The 9,943-nt window shown below is 43.9% G+C and overlaps 1 long non-coding RNA gene across 1 annotated transcript; it reads right to left on the bottom strand.

Moving 5' to 3' along the window:
* Positions 1-334: 334 nt before the first annotated feature.
* LOC125482154 lies at positions 335-1,164 on the bottom strand. The gene is made up of 3 exons (XR_007261565.1): positions 1,076-1,164; positions 590-746; positions 335-406 (listed from the first exon to the last, which is right to left on the bottom strand). It is a non-coding gene; the product is annotated as an uncharacterized LOC125482154 (long non-coding RNA).
* Between the last annotated feature and the right edge of the window lie 8,779 nt (positions 1,165-9,943).

The following is a 9,943-nucleotide window of genomic DNA, read 5'->3' as shown; positions in this document are numbered from 1 at the left end:
GTTTCGGGCCTAGACCCTTCTTTTCTGAAGAAGGGTCTAGGCCCGAAACGTCAGCTTTCCTGCTCCTCTGATGCTGTACACCTTGTTATCTTAGTTTAATTTGGCGTTATGTTTGGCACAACATCATGGGCCAAAGGGCCCATCCCTGTGCTGTATTGTTCTGTGAACAAATAAAACTTGATAACACATGAACCAGACACCTTCGACTCAATTTCACAACACAGCTGTGTTGAATTGTTAATTAACAATAATGTGAAAGAACAAAGGTTTGTTTCAGGCAAAAAGACAAAATGAATAGTACTAATACACAGTAGAATAGATGCAGGCAACTCACTAGTAGTCGAGCAAACCTCTCAAAAGAGGATATGTTTTTCGGCGCAAGTTACACGAGCATTCCTCTCCTTTCCTTCATAAATGACAAAGGTACACTACTTTTAAGTGCAGAATGAACAAATGAAGAGTTTTCTTTCCATAACTAAAAAGCTAAATGGCTTTTAAAGTGCTTGAAATATTTTTACAAAATGGTAAGCCCTCTTTTTAATATAAGTATTTATTTCGGCAAATGGTTTGTTGTATGTAATACACTTACGGATTTCATAATAGAAGCATGGAATTTCTACATTAGGTTCGATACAGTCAAAGTATATGTTATTTCGCTCGGTGCTGTACTGAAGTGTGTAGGAAATATCAAAAGCAAGTCTGTTTCCAGGTGGACATCCTACATAGACTTTCAATCGTGCATCACCCTGTGAAGTACAAAGAACTCGCTCACGATAGTTTCTTTTTATATTGAAGTTAAATCAAATACACAATAAATGGTCTCCAGATTATCATGGAAATATATAGGCAATGCCATGTATGAACAGAGCGTGCAAAGCCCTTCAGATGAGTGCCTACACAGGCTATATGCACTCACCTTTTATGTATACAAAACAGTTTAAAGGTGCCATGTACTTAAACTAATCGTCTATATCCTCCAAAAATAATTCTTTTGGACAATAGGCACATTGCAAGTTTCTTGTGAGTTACTTAATAAATGCCTTTTAAGAAATAAAATTGATTTAAATTTTGTTACCTGCATTACAATGTTATTATCATACTCCTTGAAACAAACAAGGTCAGAATTCACCACCTGAGAAAGGAAAGTAGATTTTTATTATGTAGAAATTCTCCTACATATCAAGAATAAATGTGGAAGCTAACTGCCCCATTGTTTACCCATAAGAACAATCAATAGGTTTTGCAATATTATTGTAACCATTACCATGTAACGCTCTGTGAAACATCAGCAAAATATTGAGTCTTTAGCATGCATTTGTTGCACCTAAACTAGCACGGTACTTGAGTTGTCCAGCTGTGGTATTATCAGTCATCACTAATGTCAGTGATGGCTCAGTGTATAGCACTCTCATTTCCCAGTTAGTTAAAAAGTGCAATAGTGAGTGGGGCCAGCCTTCAGTAATTTGGGCTGTGTCTCACAGGAAGGAGAGATCATATCCAGAGTGAGACACCACCCAAGTGAATATATCATGTGGGGAATTTGGAAATCAGGTTGGAATTCGGAGGTAAGGTCGGAATTCAGTGCAAAGGGGAAGAGGTATTTTATGTCTGCTTTTTTTTCGGTTCAGAGTTTGTAAGTTTTTTTTAAGAAGATAAATTGAAGGCCAGGTTCAGGAACCCAGCACAAAGCAGTAACATCAAAGGTAAAGCATAAGTTCATTGGTTGGCAATAGCTACTAATGTGACTATCCATTATAGGTTACTTTCAGCTTGAAGATAAAGATGAGAAATATTTAGAGGCTATAAACTAAAAGACCAATAAAAAAGTTTTAAAAATCGATGTATTGTAACTGTATGATGTGGGAGCTGGTGGTCCCCTTTAAGGTTCATAGTGACCGCATTTGTAATATGTGCTGATTGCTTGAGGAACTCTGGCTCAGAGTTATGAGCTGGAGTCTGAGCTTCGAACACTGTGACACATCGGGGGAGGGATAGTTACCTGGATGCTGTATTTCAGAAGGCAGTCACATCCCTTAGATTAACATGCTCAAATTTAGTCAGTGGTCAGGGACAGGAGGGTGTGACTAGCAGCAAGGCAGGTAGAGGAATCCAGTAGATAGTGAAGGGGACTCAGCCCCTGAGCTTGTCTAACTGCTTTGAGATTCTTGCTCCTTATGTGGATGAGACTGGGGGCTGTAAGGAGGATGAGCAAACTGATCATAGTACTCTGGTACAGCAAGCCACATAAGAGGTGGGGGGGAAGGAAAGAGAAATGTAGTTGTAATTGGGGAAAAGTAGAGTCAGGGCTGTGTTGCCTGCCTGGTGCCAGCATCAGGATATCTCTTCCGGGCTGTAGAGGAACATAGAGTGGGAGGGAAAGATAAAGTTGTCATGGTCCACACAGGTACCAACAATATAGGCAGAAAGAGGAAAGAGGTTCTGCTGAAGGAATATGAGCAGCTAGGGGCTAAAATAAAAGCAAAACCAAAAAGATAATAATTTCCAGATTACTACCTGAGCCACAAGCAAATTGGCATAGGTCAACAAGTTTAAAGAGGTAAACGTGTGGCTCAAAGATTGGTGTGGAAGAAATTGGTTCAAATTCATGAGACACTGACACAGTACTGGGGAAGGAGGGAGCTGTTCTTATGGGACGGACTCCACCTAAATCATAAATAAAACCGAAAGAACTGTGGATGCTATAAATCAGGAACAAAAACAGAAGTTGCTGGAAAATCTCAGCAGGTCTGGCAGCATCTGTAAAGAAAATGCTCTAATTTTTTTCTTCACAGATGCTGCCAGACCTGCTGAGCTTTTCCAGCAACTTCTGTTTTTTCCACTTGAATAATGCTGGGACCAGAGCCTTGGCAAATTGCGTAACTAAGGTTGTGGATAGGGCTTTAAACGAAATAGTGAGGGGTGGGATCAGTTCCATGGAAATCTATGGACAAAGTTAAAGGCAGTGAGGGCTCAGCAGAGGTTATTAAATTTTCTAGAACAAATATTAGGTCAGACAGTACGGAAAGGGTCAGGAATTTAACTTCAGGCACAGCAGATATGTGGACAAAAATGAGGAGGCTGATGGTCAATGCAAGACTGAGGGTCCTGTATTTAAATGCACGGAGTATACGAAACAAAGTAAATGAGCTTGTAGCACAGACTGAAATTGGTAGGTACGATATTGTGGGTATCATAGAGATGTGGTTGCAGGGGATCAGGGCTGGGAACTAAATATCCAATAGTACGCGTCCTATTAAGAGGAAAGGCAGATGGGCAGAGAGGGCAGGATTACCTTGTTAGTAAGAAATGAAATTTCTTCAATAGCAAAAAGTGACTTAGAGTCAGAAGGCATAGAATCTGTGTGGGTAGAGTTGAGGAACTGTAAAAGATAAAAAGACACTGTTGGGCATTGTGTACAACTCTCCAAGCAGTAGTCAGATTGAGGGGAAGAAAATAAAATAGGAGATAGAAAAGACATGTAAGAAAGACAATAGTAATCATGGAGGACTCCAATATGCAGGTGGACTGGGTAAATCAGGTTGGTTGTGGAACTCATTGAGTCATACAGCACAGAGTTAGACCATTTGGTCCAACTTGTCCACGCTGACCAGGGTTCCTAAACCAACCTAGTTCCATTTGCCTGTGTTTGGCCCATATCCCTCCAAACCTTTCCTATTCATGTGCCTGTCCAAGGATTGTTTAAATGTTGTAACTGTACCTGCAGCCACCCACATCCTCTGGCAGTTCATTCCACATACGAACCACCTTCTGTGTGAAAATATTGCCCCTCAAGTCCCTTTTTAATCTTACACTTCTCACCTTAAAATTATGCTGTCCAGTTTTGAACTCCCTTTGGTATTTACTTCATTTATGCCCCTCAAGATTTTATAAATCTCTGCAAGGTCACCTCTCAACCTTCTACGCTCTAGTGAACAATGTCCCAGCCTATCCAGCCTTCTCTTATAACTGAATCCCTCTGGTCCCAGTAACATCCTTGGAAATCTTTTCTGCACTCTTTCCAGTTTAATATATCCTTCCTATAGCAGGGCGACCAGAACTGTACAGAGCACTCCAAAAGTGGCCTCACAATGTCCTGTACAACCGCAACATGATGTCCCAATTCAATGCTCTGAGCAATGAAAGCAAGTGTGCAAACACCTTTTTACCAATCTGTCTACCTGTGACACAACTTTCAAGGAACTATATACGTGGACACTTAGGTCTTTCTGTTTGACAACACTCCCCAGGGCTCTGCCATTAACTGTATAAGTCCTGCCCTTGTTTGTCTTACCAAAATGCAACACCTGGGATTCTCAAGAAAAGGAACTTGTGGAATGTCTATGAGATGATTTTTTAGAGCAGCTTGTGGTAGAGCCCACTAGAGAACAGGCATTTCTGGTTTTGATGACGTACGATGAGGCAGACTTGATTGGGGAACATAAGACTAAGGAAAACTAGGAGGTAGTAACTGTAATATGATAGAATTCACTTGCGGTTCGAGAGGGAGAAGCTTGAAAGGGGAGCCCAGCAGAGAAGATGATACAGCAGTAATGGTAAGAGTTTCTGGGGGCAATTCACAAGGCACAGCAGAAATTCATCCCAAGGAAGAAGAACCATACTAAGGGGAGAAAGAGATAACCATGGCTAACAAGGGAAGTCAGGGACAGCATAAAAGCAAAAGAAAAAAGTATCTGCTACAATGAAGATTAGTGGGAAGCCAGAGGAATTGGAAGCCTTTAAAAGCCAGCAGAGGATAACTTAAAAAGCAATAAGGGGGAAGTATGAGAGTAAGCTAGCCAGTAAAATAAAGGAAGACTGCAATAGTTTGTTTTAGATAAATAGAAGGTAAGAGAGAAGCAAAAGCGGACATAGGACCACTGGAAAATAAGGGTGGAGAAGTAGTAATGGAAATAAAGAAATGGTGGAGTAACTGAATCAATACCTTGCATCAGTTTTGACAGCGGAAAATTCCTGCTGCATGTCAGAAATTCAAAAGTCGGGGGAAGAGGTGAATGCAGTGGCTGTCACTAAAGAAGGGGTGATGGGGAAGCTCAAAGGTCTAAAGATGGATAAATCATCTGGACCCCCCCCCAAGAGTTCTGAAGGAAATAGCTGGGGGGTTTTACGGGCATTGGTGTTTATCTTCCAGAAATCACGTGCGTCAGGGAGGGTCCCAGAGGACTGGAAAATGGCTAATGTAACCTCCAGATTAAGAAAGGAAGGAGGTAGCCTGACCATGACCGTTGGTAAAAGTTGAGAGTTCATTATTAAGGAGTACGAGGAATTGCACAGTAAAATAGGGCGGAGTCAGCACAGCTTCATCAAGGAGAGATCACACCTGTCAAATCGGTCAGAATACTTTGAGGAGGTAACAGGCAAGTTAGATAAAGGAGAGCCAGTGGATGTGATCTATTTGGATTTCGAAAAGGCCTTTGACAAGGTCCCGCACAGGAGGCTGCTAAATGATAGCCATGGTATTAGGGGTAGGACTTACAGGTATCGAGGATTGAGTGACTGGCAGAAAACAGAGAGTAAGGGTGGAGGGGTCTTTTTCAGGAAGAAAACTGGTGACTAGTGTTCCATAGGTATACTTGTTGGGATCACAACAAGTTACATGTTAATGATCTGGATGAAAGAACTGACGGTATTGTTGCTAAGCTTGCAGATGACACAAAGATAGCTGGGGGACAGGTAGTGTTGAGGAACCAGGGAGGTTGCAGAAGGACTAGAACAGGCTAGGAAAGTCGGCAAAGAAGTGGCACATGGAGTACAATGTGGGAAAGTGTACTTTGGTAGAAAGAAGAGGCATAGACTATTTTCTAAACAAGGAAAGACTTCAGGAATCTGAAGCACAAAAGGACTTGGGACACCTTGTTCAGAATTCTCTTAAGGTTAACATGCAGGTTCAGGAGCAGTTGGGAAGGCAAATGCAATGTTAGCATTCATTTCAAGATCAGAGATGTACTGCTAAGGCTGTATAGGGCTCTGGTCAGATTGCATTTGGGATACATTGAGCAGTTTTGGACCCTTATCTAAGAAAGCATGTGCTGGCTCTGGATGGAGTCCAGAGAAGGGTTTACAAGAATGATCCTGGAGATGAAGAGTTAAGAACATACAACAGTACAGCACAGTACAGGCCCTTCGGCCCATGACGTTGTGCTGACCTATAATCCTACTAAGATCAAATACCCTGCATATCCGACATTATACTATCATCCATGTGCCTATCCAAGAGTCGCTTAAATGTCCCTAATTTATCTACCACTACCAGCAGCACATTCCACATGCCCACCACTCACTATGTAAAGAACTTACCTCTGACATCTCACCTATACCTTCCTCCAATCACCTTGAAATTACGTCCCCTCATAAAAGTCACTGGCTACCGACTCTATCTATGCCTCTCACCATCTTGTACACCTCTATCAAGTCACTTCTCATCCTTCTTCGCTCCAATGAGAAAAGCCCTAGCTCCCTCAACCTTTTCTCATAAGACCTTCCCTCCAGTCCAGGCAGCATCCTGGTAAATCTCCTCTGCATCCTCTCTAAAGCTTCCACATCCTTCCTAAAATGAGGTGACCAGAACTGAACGCAATATTCCCAGTGTGGTCTAACCAGGGTTTTATACAGCTGCAGCATAACCTCGCGGATCTTAAACTCAATTCTCCTGCCAATGAAAGCCAACACACCAAACGCCTTCTTTACAACCCTATCAACTTGGGTGGCAACTTTGAGGGATCTATGGATGTGGACCCCAAAACCTCTCTGTTCCTCCACACTGCCAAGAATCCTGCCATTAACCCTGTATTCTGCACACAAATTTGACCTTCCAAAATGAATCACTTCACACTTTTCTGGGTTGAATTCCATCTGCCACTTCTTTAACCAGCTCTGCATCCTGTCAATGTCCCGTTGCAACCTACTACAGCCCTCCACGATATCCACAACTCCACCGACCTTCATGTCATCGGCAAACTTACTAACCCACCCTTCCACTTCCACATCCAAGTCATTTATAAAGATCACAAAGAGCAGAGGTCCCAGAACAGATCCCTGCAGAACACCACTGGTCACCGAACTCCAGGCTGAATACTTTTCATCTATTACCACCCTCTGTCTTCTATTGGACAGCCAGTTTTGTATCCAAACAGCCAAATTTCCATGAATCCCATGCCTCCTTACTTTCTGAATGAGCTTACCATGGGGAAACTTATCAAATGCCTTGCTAGCATCCATATACACCACATCCACTGCTCTGCCTTCATCAATGTGTTTTGTCACATCCTCAAAGAATTCAATAAGGCTTGTGAGGCATGACCTGCCCCTCACAAAGCCATGCTGATTATTTCTAATCAACTATGCTTTTCCAAATAATCATAAATACTATCTCTCAGAATCTTCTCCAATAATTTGCCCACTACAGAAGAAAGACTGACTGGTCTGTAATTTCCAAGATTATCCCTATTCCCTTTCTTGAACAAGGAAATGACATTTGCCACCCTCCAATCATCTGATACTACTCCAGTGGACAGTGAGGACACAAAGATCATTGCCAAAGGGGCAGAAATCTCTCCCCTCGTTTCCCATAGAAACCTTGGGTATATCCCGTCTGGCCCGGGGGACTTATCTATCCTCATGTTTTTCAAAGTTTCTAGCACATCTTCCTTCCTAACATCAACCTGTTCGAGCATATCTGCCTGTTTCATGCTGTCCTCACAAATGTCAAGGTCCCTCTCACTAGTGAATACTGAAGCAAAGTATTAATTAAGGACCTCCCCCACCTCCTCTGACTCCGCACACAAGTTCCCTCCACTATCCCTGACTGGCCCCACCCTCACTCTGGCCACCTCTTGTTCCTCACATAAGCATAGAACACTTTGGGTTTTCCTTGATCCTACCTGCCAAGGCTTTTTCATACCCTCTTCTAGCTCTCGTAATACCATTCTTCAGTCCCTTCCTGGCTACCCTGTAGCCCTTTAGAGCCCTGTCCGATCCTTGCTTCCTCAACCTTAAGTAAACTTCCTTCTTCCTCTTGATTGTTCCAGATGGCTTGTCATCCAAGGTTCCTTCGCCTTACCATCTCTTCCTTGCCTCAGTGGGGCAAACCTATCCAGTACTCATAGCAACTGCTCCCTAAACAACCTCCACATTTCTGTTGTGCATTTCCCCGAGAATATCTGTTCCCAATTTATGCTCTTCAGTTCTTGCCTAATAGCATTGTAATTCCCCCTCCCCCAATTAAATACTTTCCCATACCGGCTGCTCCTATCCCTCTCCATGACTATAGTAAAGGTCAGGGAGTTATGATCACTACCACCGAAATGCTCTCGCACCATGAGATCTGACACCTGGCCTGGTTTGTTGCCAAGCACCAAATCCAATATGCACCCCCCCACCCCCATAGTCGTCTTATCTACATAGAGTCAGAAATCCTTCCTGAGCACACCTGTCAAAATCTGCTCTATCCAAACTATTTGCACTTAGGAGGTTCCAGTCTATATTCTTGAAGTTGAAGTCATGTTTGACAACAACCCTATTACTTCTGCACCTTTCCACAATCTGTCTTCGAATCTGTCTCCCAAAAGTGTCTCTGTTGCTATTGGGGGTTCTGTAGAAAACTCCCAATAAAGTGACTGCTCCTTTCCTGTTTCTGATTTCCACCGATACTGAGTCAGTAGACAAATCCTCCTCGACGACCTCCCTTTCTGCAGCTATGATACCATCCCTGATTAGCAATGCCACTCCCCCACCTCTTTTACCTCCCTCCCTATTTCTTTTGAAACATCTATACCCTGGAACATCCAACAACCATTCCTGTCCCTGTGTTATCCAAGTCTCCACAACTGGCCACAACATTGTAGTTCCAAGTACTGAACCATGCTCTAAGTTTGTCACCCTTATTCCCGACACTTCTTGCACTAAAATAGACACACTTCAACCTGTCACACTGACTGCAACTTTGCCCTATCAACTGTTTATCCTTCCTCACAGATTCTCTGCATGCTGTACCTGCCTGTAAACCGGCTACCCCATCCGTAGCTCTGGTTCCCAACCCCATGCCAAACCAGTTTAAACCTTCCTGAAGAGCCCTAGCAAGCCTCCCACCCAGAATATTGGTGCTCCTCCAGTTCAGGTGCAATCCTGTCCTTCCTGTACAGATCCCACCTTCCCCAGAAGGTATCCCAATGATCCACATTTCTAAAGCCTTCCCTCCTATACTAGCTCTGTAGCCACGTGTTCAGCTACACTTGCTCTCTATTCCTGGCCTCACTAGCCCATGCACCGATAGTAAACCCGAGATTACTACTCTGCTTGTCCTGGCTTTTAGTTGCCACCCTAACTCCCTATATTCACCTCGCACTGCCCGCTTCTATCTCCTTCCCAAAATCCACAAACCTGAATGCCCTGGTCGACCCATTGTCTCCGCCTGCTCCTGCCCCACCGAACTGATCTCCAACTATCTAGACTCCATTTTCTCCCCCTTGGTCCAGGAACTCCCTACCTATGTCTGTGACACCACCCACGCCCTCCACCTCCTCCAGAACTTCCAATTCCCCGGTCCCCAACACCTCATCTTTACCATGGACATCCAGTCCCTCTACACCTGCATTCCCCATGCAGACGGCATTAAGGCCCTCCGCTTCTTCCTGTCCCGCAGGCCCGACCAGTCCCCCTCCACTGATACCCTCATCTGCTTAGCCGAACTCGTCCTCACACTCAACAACTTCTCTTTCAATTCCTCCCACTTCCTACAGGCAAAGGGGGTAGCCATGGGTACCCGCATGGGCCCAAGCTACGCCTGCCTCTTTGTAGGTTACGTGGAACAATCCCTCTTCCGTACCTACACCGGCCCTAGACCCCACCTCTTCCTCCGTTACATTGATGACTGTATCGGCGCCGCCTCGTGCTCCCACGAGGAGCTCGAACAGTTCATACACTTCAC

Source organism: Rhincodon typus, unplaced genomic scaffold, assembly GCF_021869965.1.
Source record: "Rhincodon typus isolate 14 unplaced genomic scaffold, sRhiTyp1.1 hic_rhity00006465, whole genome shotgun sequence".
NCBI lineage: Eukaryota > Metazoa > Chordata > Chondrichthyes > Orectolobiformes > Rhincodontidae > Rhincodon > Rhincodon typus.
The sequence above is the reverse complement of the archived record's forward strand: the minus strand, read 5'-3'. Positions and strand labels throughout refer to the sequence as shown.